This window comes from Seriola aureovittata, chromosome 11 (genome assembly GCF_021018895.1).
Source record: "Seriola aureovittata isolate HTS-2021-v1 ecotype China chromosome 11, ASM2101889v1, whole genome shotgun sequence".
NCBI lineage: Eukaryota > Metazoa > Chordata > Actinopteri > Carangiformes > Carangidae > Seriola > Seriola aureovittata.
In genome coordinates, this window is record NC_079374.1 from 22,648,167 (window position 1) to 22,665,344 (window position 17,178).

Below are 17,178 nucleotides of genomic sequence, written 5' to 3' on the forward strand. Positions count from 1 at the left end.
AACTTTTTATTTTCTATTTTTTTAGCATACCTTTTTGAATGTATCTACAAAAGGATCACTGACAACGAATACCAGCATCATATCGTTGCTGCGTTACTCACTGCAGTAACCAAAAGAATAATAAAGGTCATTGCAGATACCTGAGTCCTAATTTCACTGAATCTCCTTCTTGTATAAATACCAGTTTTTGAGTGCCTCCTAAATGCAAATTTCTTTAAAGGGGATATGTGTAACTTTTGTCTCCCGCAAAACGTGTTTTTTTTGGTGGGAGCGGGTGGCGGTGACTGTCGTTTAATTAAGAGCTTCCGCCATTGTTGCACAAGACAAGAGATTATAATACGTCTTCAGGGCAGACTGGAGGCTGCAGTGAGTTGCTATCAAACAGTGAAGAGATGTGATGGAGCTAGCTGGTTAGCATGCTAACCTCGGAAGAAGAAAAGACTTGATAGAGACAAGGGTTAACATTGGTGTTGCTTTCCACCTCAGGAGACAGCTGTTGGTGAATAAAGGAATTTAGTTTGATGCTCAACCTGCAACGTTTTCTTCTTGACTGGTAAGTAAACAGCTGGCTATCTGGCACAAGCAAAATTTACCAAAAGCTCCTTTAAGACTCCATGCTTCCGATTTGTTACACAGCCTTTAAAAGTTTTAAATGGAGATAACCCAGATGACATCTCCAGGCTTATTTTTTCAACAGCTGGAATGAGAGCCACAGAAGACATTATGAAGCTGTTCTCACAGGCTGAGTCGTTCTCCTTGTGTCACATAAAATTAACTCCATGTGTAAAATCTCTGGAGCGCTCCTTTAAAATTGCACGAGAAAATAAACATGACGTTCCAACATTCTGTCCCACTGTACAACACATGCTGTGGCCTCAGAGAATGACTCGCTCTCATCATACTCTCATGGGATTTTTGCATCAATGCCACTATTAAGTTATGTTGTAATTATAGTAATTACCATATGACAAATTATGTGGGATTTGCTGTAAGTGTAAATGGTCTTTTCTCTGTATTTTCAGGTGCGGGTACGTATTGATTGTGCGTTAGATAGATGAACGGGTAAAGTGCCTGTTAATGACTATAATTACATGTTTCAAAACACGAATCACATAAACTGTCATTCACAAAACAGCTGTGATCAGTGACCATATGATATCTTTACTGTAAGAGTTTATGCGTGTAGCTAATGTTGATACCTTTATGCTCTTGTATGTAATTATCTTGCAACACACCCTGTTCATTTTATGATCTGTCACCGGACTGTCAGTTTCATTCTTGTTGAGCAGCAGATACCTGCAGCAAACAGCAAGCAGCATCCCCAAACACTCACTGCTTGGCCAACTATCTCATAAATGTCATGCACCACGGCCCTAGTTCTTTTTTATGTGACATGTGTAGGTGCCCTGACTGGCCACATTTAATCTTATTGTAACACCCTTAGGCCCCATTAAACACAAAGCCAACACCGGCAGTCTGGGAATAGCTCGCCCCTGCAGCACAGTCCTGAACCGTGATGACTTTAAAGGAAAAATCACCTCAAATTATAAATAGGCTTTAGCAGAGGTGATGCATTAGGCAATTTTGGTGGGAGCTGTATAAAATTAGAAAGCAAAAGCCACCAAAGTGGTGTAATGGAATGGGTGACTTCCTGTATGAGGAAGAGCATGCATTCTGCACCAAAACTGCCACAGTAACAGCCTCATATCATAACGACATATATTCTATATATATATATATATGTATATGTATATATATATATATATATGTTAATGCCAAGTGGGTGTTAATACCATTTTAAACACCTTCTTACAGGTCTTAATCTGCACTTGGTATTTATCTAATGTTAATTTGAATAATGACATTGTGACTAAACAGCCTTATGCTACTTATATCAGCTGTGAGCAAATTTATCACTTTGCTCTTACACAGTGTTTTATTAAATGAGAAATGAATGAAACAAAGAATTAAATAGTGAGGTGGAGGGAGAGAGGAAAGATGGGAGAAAGAGGAACAATGTGTCAATGAGTAAGAGAGATGTCATAATATGTGCTGATTTTACATATCAAAGCCTGCTCAGTGTCACTGCAGACTACTGCGTATATGTGGAAAAAGTTGCATAAAGCCTTTTGTGGCTCCAGAGGGAGCTGTGTGAAATGTCCTTAAGTGATGTCACTTGAGTCAGCAGCTGTCAGAGCTGAAGGAGTTTGAAAATGGAAAAAAAAAGAAACCATCAGAGAATCTTTCAGTGGTAACAGACAGGTTGATCAGATTATTGAATGGATCTAAAACATGTTCTTATATTCATCTGTAATTTCTCTTTTTCATAATGACAAAATAAATAAATAAATAATAATCAGCATATAGTCATTAGGTTCTGCACTTGTCAATTCTTTAGTCAAATGACTCTTCAGTATTTCATACAGGGCCGTGTCAGCATAAAAGTGATATTTAATTACATTTGGAGGATGTGGTGTTATCTTACTGGCTTTCAAACCTACATTGCTACATGGTAGATTTACGTGAATAGTATTTATTTGCACGTCCACACACACACACACACACACACACACACACACACACACACACACACACACACACACACATCTATACAAAGACATAGTTGAACTGAAGTATAGTATGTAAAGATTCAGGTGAACAACACTTTCAGGGATGAAAACAAAATGTTGTTGTATTGGGTCAACACGGGACAGGTGGGGGCACAGAAGCATTAAGTTATTAAGTCATTGCATAATGCATTGGAATTATTGCCATTAAAACATAGTCACTTTGCACGAAGCTGAGTAGCTCATCACATTTGGAAAGTATAAAAACACTTGAGAATATGTAGAATTTTGATTCAGAAGAACCAAGAAGAGAGGAAATGTTTTCCTTCCTGCTGAACTTCCCTGCTGCTAAAGTTGCATGTGATATAGCAGGTGATATCAAGTATCACTGCTGAGACATCCCCTTAGGCACCAGTGAAATCTACTATATCTCCCAAACAGTTGCCTGGGGTGCTATTGCTGTTATCTTAATTCAGCTTTGATAAGGTGTCAATTTTCCTTGTACAGAGCCTGGGGGCTTGTTACCACCGTCTGACACCTTGATAATATATATTTTTTTTTGTTATTCCGTTAGTTATTTGCAAACCTCTGCTGATGTGAGATATGTTTGCAATTTGATAAGCTTGTGAAACGAGAGATAAGAAGACTTCACTCGAACAGTAACTTTGCTATACATTTAAAGTCGTACAATATGCTAAAGTATGACGCCTGGCCACTCTGTGCCTCTTCATCACGAGGCTGTAATAATATTCACAAACCCCCCCCCCCCCCCACACCCCCCACCCCCCACACCCCCCACCCCACCACCACTTGCTGTGAGACACATTTGGGTCAAATGTAAAATTCAAGCTTTCAAGTGAAGATTATCTTTAATCTTTTCGGCAGAGAGAGAGAGGCTGGGCATTTCTGATCTTTCTAGTCCATGACATTCTTTATGTATGTATTTATTTTACCCTATTCCCAGTTTATCAGTTAAGAAAACACACATCAAAGTGGAGTTACCCTGGAGAGTTTGACAGAAAGTATGCTAAAAGGCGCATACACACCCAGTGATTACAGAAATACCACCAACAGACTGGGGTTGATACAGACATTATCTATACTTATATAGATAATGTAAAAATCCTGAAGGTTTATGTTATGACCGCCAGTTTAAATTATTATCATGAGCCTTAGCTGCCACTGCTGTGGAGAAGAAGCCAGTCAGTTGTGGAACAGTGTGGCAGCAAATCCAGAACATTTTGATGTTAAATTTGTGACAAAAAACAAGTGGTGACAGTTGCTGAATGCATCTGGAAATTACCCCCAATCCAAAATAGAATGGACTTCAAATGTGAATGTCGTCTTTTTTATAGTTTTTTTTACTGTTATGCACCAAAAAAAACAAAAAAAAAAGAAACAGAAAAAGGCACAATATTAAAACTTCAGGGGAGCAGCATCCAAAGGTGCATGGATGCTGCTCCCCTGAAGTTTTAATATTTTTCTAATACAGTTCTTAATCTTTTGTACTAACAATTAATCCAGACCAAGAAGAGCTGTGATCATGTGACATTTTCTATGGGAGAATAAACCTGTTCACAGAAATCGTTCCTCCCACTTCACAGCTCTGTACGCAACATTCGGAAATGAATGCAAATTGACCTGTATTATTTACATGAGAGCAGAATTTGACAGTCAGACTCTGTAGTTACATTCTGAAAGCGTGAATATGATTTCAGTGCAGGGTTTTAAGTGTGCAGTTTGAGATATCCTGACTAACTATAGGACACAGTCAGTTTGTTTCAAAGAAAAAACACCAAAAAAATAATTTAAAAAGGTGGCAGAAGACACCTCAGTGGTGGAGATCTCAAAACCTCAGAAAATGATACCAAAACTCAGAAAATGATACCCAAACTTTCTGCCAGGTGTTGATAGATACTTCTTAAGGTTAAGAAGGAAAATGCTGTTTGTTTTGTATAATTTGATGATGCGTTAATTCCTTAGCCTCACCAAATAGAAAAGAAAGAAATCTGGTCATTATTTGCTAAGAGGCAATTTGCTGAGGCGCCTTTTGTTACCTAAGTGGTTGAATATGATGCTGCTCAGTTTTCAAAGAGGCATAGCTTCCTCTTTATTCATACAGTTTTAAAGGAAATGTAACATGCCGGCTATAAGCTTCCTTCTTCTGCTCACTCCCCTCTTCTCTCATGTATTTTAACACACTCATTTACATCGAGTGTTCCACTTCATCGGTTTGGCAGACCTGATACTGTCAGCTCAGCGGCACTCTCAGATATACTCCACTCATTCTAAACAAATCCTGTGTAGTGATAAAGGCAAAGACATATATGGTGAATCAGAATTTAAAGTAAAAAAAAAAAAAAAAAATGCGGACAACTTCTCACAGATGTGAGCTTTTAGTAAAGTTAGTGGCACCAGGGTAAAGTTTTAATTTGGTTCATGAGTAAATTGCTAAACTAATGACATTTCCATCAACCTCAGCTAAACTGCTGTGTTAGCATTTAACTCAATAGACCGCTGTGGCCACATACAGTCTCACAGAGCTGCAAGCATGGCTGTGGAAATTAGCTGGTATAAGCAGGTTTTTTCAAACGAGGGTCAACCCACTAAAAAAGATGATTAACTCCTTTTACACTGCCAGACGAGTTTGCCTTTCTGAGAAGACTACTGCAGGAAGTAACATCATCACATGCAGTTATATAGTAATAAGGCACAGACACAGACACAGGTGAGAAAGAGTGAGCTGCTAGCTGCTGTGCAGTCTGGTAAAACAGATCAGATCGCGTCTCATCCCTGGTTTGGTGCTTCTGTAAGTGTCAGAGCCTCCGTTTGGGACGCTGCCATGGTGGTTGTGTTTTTAAAACTTATTCCGTGCTGGGCGGGTGTGCCTGTTTACAGTATTTGTGCTCTGAAAGACATCACAGCACAGAGAAGTGGCGAAAATTAGCGTGTTCGCCTGGGTGTTTTACATCAATGCTGATCAGAGCCGGAGCCGATAAATCCCTGCATGCGTCTACTGCAGAGTCATTTGACCTGGGAGTGAATGCCATTTGTAGCCTTTTCCATTGCTGACAAAAGCCCAATGTTAGCAGGTGTTAGCAGGTTTTTTGACCAGTGTAGAAGGAGCTTCCGTGCTTTTATTATAGTAGTGAAAAAACTAAAAACTTACAACAGACAGTATCTGGCAGTTATAATGATTGTACTATCAGTAAATTATTTTTTTCTCCTCTTTCTTCCTTTTATTAAAAAAAACATGTAAAAATCAATTAGGAGATAATCACATTTATAGTTATTGATAAAAAGAGAAAGATTTTGAGTTGTAAGCTGGTCAACAACTCAAGACAGCAGGAAAAAAAGGCATGACACCTGGAGAATGATGCATCATGAAGGACTTATGATGGCTCGACAGCCACTGAGAAAACATCCCATTATTTATGCAGAGCAAGAGGCAAACTGGGGCCAGAGTGGGCACGTTTAATTTCTCCGCTGATCATTGAGACAGATTCTATTTACAGCCTGCGCATGGGGCAACTGAGAAAGATTAAGGCGGCGGGGGGGGGGGGGGGGGGTGAGACAGTGAAACCGAGAGAGAGAGAGAGAGAAAGAGGGGGAATGGTCTCAGGGTGATGGAAGGTTTTAATCGGTCATTCTGACAAACCTCATTATAACCACTACGCTGCAAAGAAAGAAAAAACCATCTTGTTAAACAAATAGCATTTTCTCTCTTTCACAATTCTTGTTTGTCAGCAAAAAATAAATAAAAAAAATTGGTAATATTTGTGGTGTGGCCTACTTGCCTGTAATCAGACACAGATATTAGGGCTGTATGTGTGGATAGCTTCCACTGTGGCATGTGATAATACTGAAATCCTGCTTGCATAGTTCCACTATGGCACTGGATAGATGCTGTGCAGATACTGGCCGTATGGGAACAGGTGTGATCAATCTTTATGTTTCTCTTCAGGCAGCCAGGCCCACATGAGTAAAAGCTGTGTGATTTGACTGATTGTCACAGATGACTAACTGGATTACTTCATTGTTGAGCATTGAGAGCCTCAATCAATTGACTACTTTATACTGGTGCTGTTGTGTGACAGCTGAAACAGAAACATAATAACACCTGCAGGCTACCGTGTCATTGGTTATATTGAAACACAGAAACAAATACACAGAGTTGACAACTTTTTAGAAAATTTACCTCTTCGCCACAACAGAAAAAAAAAAAAAACTCCTCGCTCGCCAGCCGGAGGACAAAAAGAAAAACCTTCCTCAGCCTGCAGTGTGTCAGTTTGAGGCCTGCTGTTAGAGCTCTCTGGCAGTTGCCAAAGCACCACTTCTGAGTCCCTGCTTGAAGTACATGCACAATTGTAATAGTAAAAATCTGTGCACAAAATCAAATAGCTACAGTTTTGCTTGCAGAGAAGCAAAGTAAGTGTGTAGACTTCAACTTTGATTGACTTTTCAATACAAATTGCAGCCAGTCACCAACAGCAAATCCAGCTCAGATCCAGTGGAACAGACAGAACAGACAGGACAGCACCACAGACAGCTAACATGTTAGAGGTCGTACCATCCAGTCTTTGCTGTTGTATAAAACCTTCTACAAAAGACACACGGTTGTGAAATGTGTACATGTGTATATACATACATACATACATACATACATTCATAGACACACACATATGTGTAGTCGTGGAATCAGAGGTGCAGGCACAACGTCCCTGTGTACGACTGTTTGGAGTGAGGAAGTCGCTCACTGGTTCAGAGCTACAAACAGATGCCTTCTCCTTGGAGGTCCGCAGACTGTGACCCTCTCTGCATGCGTAATTTTAAAGCAGGTTCAGGAACTGATCCAGAAGGGGCGACTGGTTTACCACAATAATATTAAAGAAGGATACTTTCATGGCTCAGTGATCTTCAGCAGTGCAGGAAGTTATTTAAATCCAGTAAGAGGTTGCAACCCCCAGAGTCACATTCAACTGCCTGATAAAGTTTTTTTTTTTTTTTTTCTTTGCCTGCTCTTCATTTTACTTTTGCACATGCATTTCATTTAAAAAGTTGATGCTCTAAGGAAGGTTTGCAGTATGTGCACAACCAGTTGTTTTTCATCTTATTTTTTATAGTATGAACTATTTAATCATCCACACATATGTAATTCAAGTCAATCTTTCTGACTCTGCCGTAATAAGCTTTAATTTTACTTATTCATTCAATGTGCAATTGAGTTTACACTGAGTTTGAAGATACCCAGGATACTCAACAGAAGTAAACACAGAAAGTCAACCCACTGGTAGCACTGGGGAAATAAAGTGTAAGCTTTATTTTTGAATATTTCAACTGCTTCATCTTGCCGTCAAACAGCCCTTTCCATTGGAACTACATTTTCTCAACCATTGAAATACCATATTACTACGCAAGTGCACGTGTGGCGCACACTGTAATTACGCCGCAGTCTAGCTGTTTCAGCTAAGTGTAAGTGTTGAATTTATGGATAATAACAGGCTACACTTTTTGTGCTTGTGAATTTTAGCACACTATATATGGCGTGAGTGTGTGGGCGTGTGAAAATGGGGGCAATGAGGTCAGAGTGAGAAGTGTGAAGTAGAGACCATATAGTTTGTGTGGTGATGCTGCTGATGCAGTTTCCTTCTCCAGCGTGACATTATTGAATCCCGGAAACAAAAAAAAAAAGAACTAGGGGGAAAAAACTAATTGCCTGACCTTTATCGACTCCTTTGGAGGAGACACAGACCAGTGTGCACCCTCCCTCGTTACATCCGCATAATTAACGTCAATCGATCTGGCTCCACTTTTTCTCTCCCCTGATGTGGAGCAATGTGCCAAGTTGGAGAGTGACAGCTGTCGTGCAAAGTGACACAAGGCAAATTCATTAGCCCATGAGTCAATGGCACTGCTAAGGGGGGAGAAAAGAGCAAGACAAAGAAAATCTATTGTAATTCACAAACAGACGTAGGATGTCAATCAAAAGTGGTATTGACTGGCTTTATTTAGACATCAATGGCTTTGTCCAGTATAATGATTTTGTTTTGTTGTCCAGCTCTGGACGACTTGACTATCAGATTAAGGAAAGACGAACATGCTGGGACACACAGTGCTTTAGAAGAAAAAGATCCTGTTCTAAATGAAAACCCAAGAGAGACTTTATTCAAAAAGATTTATAAAGTACACAAATCAATCATTAACCCATGGTCGTCTAATTTAGTTAACTCCATGTGGGGGCTCCAGGCTGCTAATGTACATAACAAACCTGGGGTCATGACAGATCAGCGATGAGCTAGACGGTCCAACACTTTGTGTTTCCGCCCTTACATTCAGCCGACTTATTGCAAGGTCGCAACTAGGGGCTGGTGAGCTCACCAAAAGATCATAATGACAATCTTTTTGGATAGAATCATAATCCATGATCTGAATCACGATCTGCATCCTGTTTCCACTCGGGTTTTATTCTGAAAGTCTTGACCAGAAGTTTAGATCTTTCCACTGCTTTGTGGTTCTTTCAGATGTCCTGTTTACATATTAAGCCACAAACAATCACGCGTGTTATTTATTTGTTATTTATCTATGAGGTGCTGTAAGTACTTTAATTAGAAAGTTCAGTCTCGGCTCGTCCTGCCTGCAGGTCTCTCTTCCTGAAATCCCTTCTGGATTGGGAATAGCAAAAATGCATCATAATTAGAAATGGAATTGGTTAGATAAAATGTGCAAAGTAACTTTTATGTAGCTAGAATAACTAGAAGATCAGTACAAAGAGCAGAACCGATAACATCAGAGTTTAATACGGTCTTTAATATTTTAGCACTGGAGCCCATTCTGGCCCCCATCGCTACTTCATTCAGTTCTCTGTGGGAGTGGACGTTAACGGGAAATATCTATAAAAGACTTGTCCTCCAGCCTAAATGACCATATAGGTCATTTGTCTCTGACCCCTGATATGACCCATCAGGAGTGTCTCCTGAAATGTTGGCAGGTTTACCAGGCAACTGTTGTCATGGTTACAAAATTAAACCCCAAAAGATCATGGTTTGGTTTAGAATAAGTACTTCCTGAAGGTTAGAGGACCTCCGTCGTCCTGGTTACAATAATAAACACATGGTTAGAACACACAACACAGACTATTGGTTTTAAGAGGCAAACAATCAGCGATCTCCTTTATGAATGTCCCCAGTTTTGTGAACCCATCCATCCACCCCAACCTCCTCCCAACGCAGACTTTGGCGATCTTTTTCCCACATCTCCCGACTTCCTGCTTTGGTCAGAGGGATAGAAAAAAACAAAAAAAAAAAAGAGTGCATTATTAAAATACTTCTTGGGCAAATAAAAAAGCTCCACATTACTAATCATAGAGGCTACTGAAGCTTTTGTTAGATGAGGAGCATGTACATCCAAGTCATAATACGGACCACTCGAAGTCAAACATTAACTCCCGTATTTAATCATAACAGAGATTAAATAAAGTGCAACGCATGCCTCAAGCCTCCACACTGCTCCAGTGACGAAAATGCTTATCGTCTTGAGCAGCCCGTCCAGAACTTAATCCTGAATTTCACCACCTGAGGGGAAAAACAGCTTTATTTCCTCCCGGGAGCCCAACTCCTTCCTCACTGTCAGCTCTCACACGATTTGCATATATGGTCAAGAGGTCACAGACTCAGCAGCATAGTCTGACATTTTAATTCTGTGCAGACAGCCAGAGTGTGTGCCCTGGTCCTTTCCTAACCCATCTACACTGCTTTGTCTGAAAGGTAAAGCAATGCCAAACTTGGTCTCCATATCATATTTTTCCTTTAAAATTTGCTGCATATGACATAATAATAAATGTCCGTACTATAAATTATCATTCTGACATGTTAATTACTGAAATCATGCTTTTTTTCTAGAAGAAATGAAATCCTGGTGGAAAAAACAAAAAAAAGAAAATTCTCTCACACAATGTTTTTTAGTTCATAGAGTTAAAAGTGTTAAAGTATTGTGGATGGATCCTGGCCAGCAGCCACCACATCCAACATCCTGTAAGCAGAAGCAATACTGCTTAAATATTAATGTTGTTATTCACAGCTGACGAAATAGCTCACTGTCACTGAACCTGTAATCTGCATGTGTGCGTCCACGCTGCTCCACACACCTCTCGTTCAACATCATTTTATTGAAAGGTTGCATTTCTCAGATGACTTGAGGGGCTATATGGAAATTACATAAACCTTCTCACAATATAAAGGGCAGTAATTGCTTGCATGGCATGTTCCTGTGATGATCCCAAATCATCCCTGTTGCATAACTGGCATTTCACTGTGGGTAGAAGCATTTGTTTCTGCAGTGCACATGGAAAGATGAACCATCACACAGGCAGTAATAAACAGGCATCCCTTAGTAATGTTAAAGTGTAGTGTAGTGTGGATTACAAATTTCAATAATATAATTCAATAACAGCAGTAAAGCTCCATTACTTTGACGTGTGGAGGTAGATTTGTCCGTCTCAACAGGAGTTAGATGAGCTACTTCAGGTAAATTTTGTATATGTGCAATCAGTGGTCTTGATGCCCCAAAGTCAACGTATTTACATTTCAGCAAGCTAGCTACATTCAGTAATCAGCTGCTTTTGTTCAAAGAGGGATGGTGAACTAACTCCATCTGCTTCGGCGTGATGAAGGGACTGCTCGAGTGCTACGTGTGGTCAGCGGGGCTAAGTTAGCTGTTGAAAGTGTAGCATCTAAACTGCAGGCCGGCTGCTGTCAAAATATTATGTCTTGTTCTCTATTTCTCTATGACACCTTAGTTTGACCTGGACTGAGAAATGATTGACGTAACTTATTTACTTATGCTTGATTGATTAAAACTTCGCCAGTATTTCAACAACTCGTGTTACCATACATTTTCAGAAGGTAACCTCCCTCCTACACAACAATACTACTCATTTGATAGATAGATAGATAGATAGATAGATAGATAGATAGATAGATAGATAGATAGATAGATAGATAGATAGATAGATAGATAGATAGATAGATGGATGGATAGATAGATACTTTGTTTATCCCCTGGGGGCAATTCATTAGTGGTGTTATTTCAGTTTTCACCACATTAATTCATTAATTCATTCATTTATTCGGTCATTCATTCGTTTATTATGTCTTTATTATGGACACAGCTCAAGGGGGTCCATAGAAATAGAAAAAAAAGAAGAAAAAAAAGACATTCCACAATAATCCGACATTTGCATACAAATTGGAACGCCACTGGTTCCACATTCAAGACGAGAACCTGATGCAACTCAGCTCAGGATTGGTTCAGGCTGAGATAATACTGTTTGCAGAATCAGATAACCTACATATATATCTTTATATCAGATGTGGTATTGCAGCAGAGCAGGTGGACAAATATTAACAAAACACTGCAGCTCCTTTGAACTTTAAGCAGCAGCCTCATACTGTCATTATAAGCCACTGTGAGTCCCTGCATCCTGGCTTTTTCTGTAGCAAGACCACAGGTGGGCAGTATACTGTACGGTGGGGTACAAAAAGCTTCAAACATGGAGATATTAACAGTCACTGGACACATACATTTACTGGCCAACATATTTGTTTGTGTCTACAGCTTTCTTTAAGGGAAATACCAGACATTTTCTCTCTTCTGAATTCCTGACAATCATAATATTACTCTTACTTGCATTACTGTATATTTGATGTAAAATTTTAAACCATATTGTGAACATACCTTCAATAACTGTCACGGACCAGTACTACATGGTCAGAAAATCACCAGATCATCTATAATAAGGTGGTTAATGAGAGTTATTTGTAACGTTTTATGTGTATGAGTAGATAAATCAATCAAATTTGCATCGCCCCCTCTGCATACAAGAAAACCAGGATTCTTACTAGATCCCTAATTTTTCATGATGGCAATCTTCAACCGGATCCTCCCAGTTTGCTGGTGTGCACAAAAGCTACAATGACATTGTTCCGACCTCTAAAATGAACCAAATCAACAATCAATAAGTGTGAATGAATTTTTGATGGGTGTCCATGTGGCAAAGCGTGTATTGATCCTGATACTGTAAATGATAGTCCTTCATATATGATATTCGTCTACTAAATTACACACAAATTACAATGCATACACACACTGTATTTTATGTATTATGTCATGTTGTGTGGCTTGAAGAAAAATGAATGTGCTCAGTCTGACGAAAAAACATGTCAAACATTTCTTCTGGCAAGTGGCGAATGAGCTATAGAGCCTGTCAAATTTCCATTTGCCACCTAGTGAGGATTTATCATGTTCAAAAACGTATGTGCAATATTTGATCTCATCACTGTTTTTCACATATTATTCATCTCCACATGAGATGTACTATGTGCCTGTAATTACTGTGTAAGTGCAACCTAGTCTTGAGAATAACAAAGGCGTACCTCACAGATGTTGTCCCCTGGGATGTTGGCTCATTTGATCGCAGCTTTTTTTTTTTTGCATCGATGGTTACTTCATTATTTTGTAGTTTTAGATTTTTATTTCCTAGTTAATGCTTTAACAGTTGCACAGGGCATGCTGCAGTGACACTGTGTTCTCATTAGCTAAGTTTTACCATCTATGAGCATATTGAAGGGGCATGTTCCAATATGGCATTTTGTGGATTTGCCATATCTAGGCAACAGGCAGTGCGACTGAACAAGCTTCACAGGCCATTACAGCAGAAAGTAACTGTCAAAAAAGATTCATGGAAATTTTGCAGCTGCTAAAAAGCACATTTCCTACAAGTCTACTAATTTTCCCTCGTAGTGTTAATTTAAGTTATTTAGGTAACTGTTATCATTATTGTTGCAATTTAAACTGTGCAAATTATCATGTTTAACTACAATAAAAAAGAAAGAAAAAAAGAAAGAAAGGCAGTTTGTCGAGTGCAATAAGACTTTGATGTCATTTCTCTCATAAAGATATATGGCACACACAAAATTCCTTGTTATGATTATCAAAAACAGACAAATAATCATATAATCTAATGAAAAAAAAGAATATTACCAAAACAGAAAAAAACATGCATCCCAGGATAGTGAGAACATCTGGACACAGTCTAGAGGTGAAAGGAAGTGGCTGATGTCTTTATGGGTTTTGGAGAAGACACATGGAAGTTTACGGCCTCCCCAGCAGAGGTAAAATTAAATGAAACACATATCTGCAAAACACTTTTCAGCCCATTATTCATTCAATATCTGCATGTAGCATTTTAATGATTACGTTTAGGGAACTGAAACTGCTTGGTTCAGATAACGAAATGATTGTTATCCATTAAATGGTGAAAGTTTCATCACAATGTAATAGCAATGAGATGCTACATAAACCCTAGATGACATTCATTCATCTATCCACTAATTCAGTCTAGTAACCCTAGGAATTCCATTTATATTGGATGATAATGCACCAGGGCATTTATGTCCAGTGCCAATGCAGGAAGTATTGTGTCCCTTATGTAATGAGGGAAAACTTAAGAATGTGGACAGACCGCTAGAGACTAGAGTTTGCATCTTAAAGTCATCAAACTTTTTATGAACTGTAACTGCTTTCTTTCCCAAACCTTAACCAAGTTTTTTAGTTGCATCGCACATACCATAACTTAAAGGTCCCACACTGTATGAAGTGAAATGTCCATGCGTTCTTTGATTATAAAGCAGGTCTAGGTTCTATATCAATACTGTGAAAGTATCAAACTGCTCAATCCACAGAGAAATGCACACAGCCTGTATTCAGAAACTGAGCTTTAAAACCAGCCTCTGTAACTTTGTGACATCACAACAAAGCAGTCACCTCTCTCAGTCACGCCCCAAGCCCCGCCCGCATGGACCCACCATCCAACCTTGCAGGATTTGGAGTGTTCATCTGCTATATTTTTATTGGATCACTCAGAAAATGGCCAGCCAATCAGAAGAGAGGGAGATTGGCTGACAGACCTGTTGTTGGTAGAGCTCCTAAGAGAAGCCTGAGAGAGATGTAAAACTACATTGTGATGAGTTTTGATTCTTAAAACAACAAATACATTTTTTTTTGTTATATTAACAAAAAAACTCAATTTAACAAAAAATGCCTATTGTCATGTGACAATGAATAAGTTTATAATGATAATCAATTGCCCTCAATATATACTGTAGCACTGACTTATATTTAATAATGTTTTTCATTAAAAATATCAACACAACAATTACACGTTGACTTTCATTGACATTTACTAGCTGAATGTTTAACAATACAATAATGAAATTATTTAAAAGTTATTAAAATTATCACGCTGTTTAGTTACTTGTCATATTGCTGATATTTTTGGTATGACACTGGCTTAAGCTCTTTCTGGCAGAGGCCTAATTGATTATAATCATGTGTAATAATATCGACAATAACGATGAATGCTGATTAAGTGAGGATGTAGGCAGTAATTTGACTAATATTTTCTGCTTTTTTATGTCAGCTGTGTCACATGCCTTATTTAAAAATTCTCACTGAAAACATGGTGGAACAAAATGCCTGATGGGAGTTTTAGGATTTATTTTCAGGGAGCATCCCAGATAACACCACCGCTCTCTATCTCATCTGAAACAACCCAGCCATAAAATGATGCCATTCAATGGGTCATTATACTCTAATCAACACGGAGGAGCTGAGAGTCTTTTACTCCCAGTGTTAAACTCACCTTGAGTGGGTAAACCACACAATGAAAAGTAAATTACTTGCAGCTTTCAATACATGTATTGTTTCCATCAACGTGAACAAAAGGCAAACATTTCCTTCACCTGCTGGCATATATATATATATCGTGCAGGTCATATAGTAGGTGACTATATGAGAAGCTGTTTTATTGTCAGATTTCTGCTGACATAACAGAGGTATATGACTTATCTTTGAGCAGCCTGGATGGGAAGATGCAATTTAAAGTTGTTACCAGGGAACAGGGACTTTCTGGTCATTAAACGAAAAAAGTCGCTGTTCCCCATCGTCCTCAATTCCCTTCCTATCTCGCCTTCTCACAGCAACGACTGCTAACATTTTCCAGAGCAAACTGTCCGAGCTGGTGCAATCATGCTGGGGATATTAATCATGTACTGGCTGCTCTGGGATCACATTGTTAAATAGTAGTTTTGTAGATTTACAAGGTGTGTTGTTTTTCACAGGCTAGAATAGCCAGATCTCTAGAAACCCTAGAAGTCTGCAAAAATATTTGGACTTGTGGGCCTGTTGAAATATGTGTCTTATAAATAAATATCCAAAACAGTCATTTATGGATTCCTCTTTCTCCTTACAACTGGTTTGAATTAGCCAGACAATGAGAACATAAAATTTATGATCATCGTGTTCTCACATTTAATCAGGCCCAAAGTGAATAAATGTGACCCCATCACAGTAACGTCACCCAGGGGAGATCAGTTTGGTCAGACTTCATGGATACGAACAGTAGATCTGCACGATTTCCTGAGCACAATATGGAGTTGAATGCGCAGGCCATAGGTGACTGGGTTCCATCACAAAGCGGTGAAATGAGGTTGGGGTCTGAGGCGCCCACATCATTTAAATCTAGGATGTGTCTGATGAGCCCTGACAGACTGTGGTCATTCCTGTGGGGTGAGCTGCTATTGTTGCCAGCACAGATGTGGAGGGAGTTAAACATGAACATATGGTCCAGGAAACCACACGCAGGCTTGCACGCGCATGCAGTGACATTCGTACTGGTGCATTCGCTCTACCTTCAGCGGCATGCAAACTGCGGTTTCAGAGGGACTGGGAAAAGGCCATCCCGCTGTGCTGAGCTCTCCTCCCACCTGTTCCACTGGGAGCAGGAAATATGGATCGTTGGACTGGCCTGTTGTTCCCCTCTGTCAGTGTGTTCCCCTCACATATATATCACACGCCTCCTGTGCGCCTGTGGGGGAGAGCTGCGAGCACTGACATGGGTGTGGAAAATCATAAAGAGAAGAAAGTGGGCGTCAAAAGCAGAGGCGGAGGGAAGTGGACTTGAGTTGACGAGGGAAGGTGGAAAAACTGCCACAGTGGCGGGAGACAGAGTGCAAGAAATATGTAAAATAGCGCAGAGTGGGAGGATGGGTGTCATGATGACGGGGCGATAAGAAGGATTCGGATGAGGGTGTGGTAGCTTATAAGGACAAGTTTAGCTGTGCAAGCCAAACAGCATTACATGTGCGGTACCTGCTGAATAAATACATACAACAACACAGCAATACGTCCTGGATTGCGAAACTAAAGCTCGAGGTATGTCGACATCACAGGACACAGAGAGGAGGGAAAAAGGAACATGAGGTCAACGTGAATCAGCTGATCTGTACTTTTAAGTGGCCTTTGCAGATATTAGTTTTATGTTGTGTACTGAAAGCAGAGACAAGGCTTGAGGTCCTCCTCACGCCATTCATACCTGGTGTTATCATACTGTTTCTGTCAGACAAATGTGATCATGATGTGATCCATAGTGGATCAAAGTCTGCTCTCACTCAGCAGGAATTTTAGATCCCAGCAGATCATGACCTTTCAAAGTCATTGGTCACACCTTCGCCAATTTGCCATGATATTAAACAATAACTTTCTCACGAAGATGTTT